We start from the raw sequence: 4,141 nt of genomic DNA on the forward strand, positions 1-4,141 counted from the left end.
TTTGAAGTTTCATTAGGTCCCGTTTGTTTATTTTTGTTTTTATTTCCATTTCCCTAGGAGGTGGGTCAAAAAGGATCTTGCTGTGATTTATGTCATAGAGTGTTCTGCCTATGTTTTCCTCTAAGAGTTTGATAGTTTCTCGCCTTACATTTAGGTCTTTAATCCATTTTGAGCTTATTTTTGTATATGGTGTTAGGGAGTGTTCTAATTTTATTCTTTTACATGCAGCTGTCCTGTTTTCCCAGCACCACTTATTGAAGAGGCTGTCCTTTCTTCACTGTACATTCCTGCCTCCTTTATCAAAGATAAGGTGACCATCTGTGTGTGGGTTTATCTCTGGGCTTTCTATCCTGTTTCATTGATCTATATTTCTGTTTTTCTGCCAGTACGATACTGTCTTGATTACTGTAGCTTTGTAGTATAGTCTGAAGTCATGGAGCCTGATTCCTCCAGCTCTGTTTATCGTTCTCAAGATTGCTTTGGCTATTGGGGGTCTTTTGTGTTTCCATGCAAATTGTGAAATTTTTTGTTCTAGTTCTGTGAAAAATGCCAGTGGTAGTTTGATAGGGATTGCATTGAATCTGTAGATTGCTTTGGGTAGTAGAGTCATTTTCACAATGTTGATTCTTCCAATCGAAGAACATGGTATATCTCTTCATCTATTTGTATCATCTTTAATTTCTTTCATCAGTGTCTTATAATTTTCTGCATACAGGTGTTTTGTCTCCTTAGGTAGGTTTTTTCCTAGATATTTTATTCTTTTTGTTGCGGTGGTAAATGGGAGTGTTTTCTTAATTTCACTTTCAGATTTTTCATCATTAGTGTATAGGAATGCCAGAAATTTCTGTGCATTAATTTTGTATCATGCTACTTTACCAAATTCATTGATTAGCTCTAGTAATTTTCTGATAGCATCTTTAGGATTCTCTATGTATGGTATCATGTCATCTGCAAACAGTGACAGCTTTACTTCTTCTTTTCCAATTTGGATTCCTTTTATTTCCTTTTCTTCTCTGAATGCTGTAGCTAAAAGTTCCAAAACAATGTTGACTAAGAGTGGTGAGAGTGGGCAACCTTGTCTTGTTCCTGATCTTAGTGGATATGGCTTCAGTTTTTCACCATTGAGGACGATGTTGGCTGTGGGTTTGTCACATATGGCCTTTATTATGTTGAGGAAAGTTCCCTCTATGCCTACTTTCTGCAGGGTTTTTATCATAAATGGGTGGGGAAATCAAAAGAAAGCTGGAGTAGCAATTCTCATATCAGACAAAATAAACTGTAAAATAAAGACTATTACAAGTGACAAAGAAGGACACTACATAATGATCAAGGGATCGATCCAAGAAGAAGATATAACAATTGTAAATATTTATGCACCCAACATAGGAGCACCTCAATACATAAGGCAAATACTAACAGCCATAAAAGGGGAAATCGACAGTAACACATTCATAGTAGGGGACTTTAACACCCCACTTTCACCCATGGACAGATCATCCAAAATGAAAATAAATAAGGAAACATAAGCTTTAAATGATACATTAAACAAGATGGACTTAATTGATATTTATAGGACATTCCATCCAAAAACAGCAGAATACACATTTTTCTCAAGTGCTCATGGAACATTCTCCAGGATAGATCATATCTTCGGTCACAAATCAAGCCTTAGTAAATTTAAGAAAATTGAAATTGTATCAAGTACCTTTTCCAACCACAGCGCTATGAGACTAGATATCAGTTACAGGAAAAGATCTGTAAAAAATACACACACATGGAGACTAAACAATACACTACTTAATAACAAAGTGATCACTGAAGAAATCAAAGAGGAATTAAAAAAATACCTAGAAACAAATGACAGTGGAGACACAACGGCCCAAAACCTATGGGATGCAGCAGAAGCAGTTCTAAGAGGGAAGTTTATAGCAATACAATCCTACCTTAAGAAACAGGAAACATCTGGAATAAACAACCTAACCTTGCACCTAAAGCAATTAGAGAAAGAAGAACAAAAAATCCCCAAAGTTAGCAGAAGGAAAGAAATCATAAAAATCAGATCAGAAATAAATGAAAAAGAAATGAAAGAAACAATAGCAAAGATCAATAAAACTGAAAGCTGGTTCTTTGAGAAGATAAACAGAATTGATAAACCACTGGCCAGACTCATCAAGAAAAAAAGGGAGAAGACTCAAATCAATAGAATTAGAAATGAAAAAGGAGAGGTAACAACTGACACTGCAGAAATAAAAGAGATCATGAGAGATTACTACAAGCAACTCTATGCCAATAAAATGGACAATCTGGAAGAAATGGACAAATTCTTAGAAATGCACAACCTGCCAAGACTGAATCAGGAAGAAATAGAAAATATGAACAGACCAATCACAAGCACTGAAATTGAAACTGTGATTAAAAATCTTCCAACAAAGAAAAGCCCAGGACCAGATGGCTTCACAGGCAAATTCTATCAAACATTTAGAGAAGAGCTAACACCTATCCTTCTCAAACTCTTCCAAAATATAGCAGAGGGAGGAACACTCCCAAACTCATTCTACGAGGCCACCATCACCTTGATACCAAAACCAGGCAAGGATGTCACAAAGAAAGAAAACTACAGACCAATATCACTGATGAACATAGATGCAAAAATCCTCAACAAAATACTAGCAAACAGAATCCAACAGCACATTAAAAGGATCATACACCATGATCAAGTGGGGTTTATTCCAGGAATGCAAGGATTCTTCAATATACGCAAATCAATCAACGTGATACACCATATTAACAAATTGAAGGAGAAAAACCATATGATCATCTCAATAGATGCAGAGAAAGCTTTCAACAGCATTCTTTACTCTTGAGTCAGGTGGACTTTTCTAGCAGGCATGGTCAAGGTAGACATTTTCAGGGGTGGGTCCCTTACGGCACAGAGGTACTGAGCAGATCAGAATGTTAGTGTCTGCTCAGGTAAGCAGCTCTTAAATGAACGCCTATCACAGACAGGCCTTGAAAGTTGCTTCCTTCTTAAAATTGCCAATCAGTCAATGCGTAAGTCATTCTTCTTCCTCTAGAGAAGGGCTCCTGAGGTTAGGGGAGAGAAGCCAGGGTGAGCACTAACTCTAGCTAATGGAGCCTCAGGAGTTGGGAATACATATCTCCCCGGTACCCATCTAATTGAATGTTAGATTCTTTACACGAATTGTTTCAAGTAATCTTCACATTTTTATCACCATTTTATAGATGAGGCAACTCACACTTAAAGATGCTACTTTACCTAAGATTGTATAGTTTGCAATAGGAAGACCTCTGTGTGATTTGACACTTGTCTTTAGTTCCGCTGCTATGTTTTGTAAAGAAATGAACTAGCAAGAGGACCTTCAAGATGGCGGAGGAATAAGATGTGGAGATCACCTTCCTCCCCACAAATACATCAGAAATACGTCTACATGTGGAACAAGTCCTACAGAATACCTACTGAATACTGGTAGAAGACCTCAGACTTCCCAAAAGGCAAGAAACTCCCCAAGTACCTGGGTAGGGCAAAAGAAAAAAGAAAAAACAGAGACAAAAGAATAGGGATGGGACCTACACCTCTGGGAGGGAGCTGTGAAGGAGGAAAAGTTTCCACACACTAGGAAGCCCCTTCACTGGCGGGGAGGCGGGGTGGCAGGGGGATAAGCTTTGGAGCCATGGGGGAGAGCACAGCAACAGGGATGCAGAGGGCAGATTCCCACACAGAGGATCAGTGCCGACCAGCACTCACCAGCCCGAGAGGCTTGTCTGCTCACCTGCCAGGGCAGGTGGGGGCTGGGAGCTGGGGCTTGGGCTTCCGAGGTCAGATCCCAGGGAGAGGACTGGGGTTGGCTACGTAAACACAGCCTGAGGGGGCTAGTGCACCACAGCTAGCCAGGAGGGATTCCGGGAAAAAGTCGACCTGTGTAAGAGGCAAGAGACCATTTTTTCGGGGTGTGCAAGGAGAGGGGATTCAGAATATCGCCTAAACGAGCTCCAGAGATGGACGCGAGCCACGGTTATCAGCGTGGACCCCAGAGACAGACATGAAACGATAAGGCTGCCGCTGCAGCCACCAGGAAGCCTGTGTGCAAGCACAGGTCACTATCCACACCACCCCTCCCAA

This window comes from Lagenorhynchus albirostris, chromosome 3 (assembly GCF_949774975.1).
Source record: "Lagenorhynchus albirostris chromosome 3, mLagAlb1.1, whole genome shotgun sequence".
NCBI lineage: Eukaryota > Metazoa > Chordata > Mammalia > Artiodactyla > Delphinidae > Lagenorhynchus > Lagenorhynchus albirostris.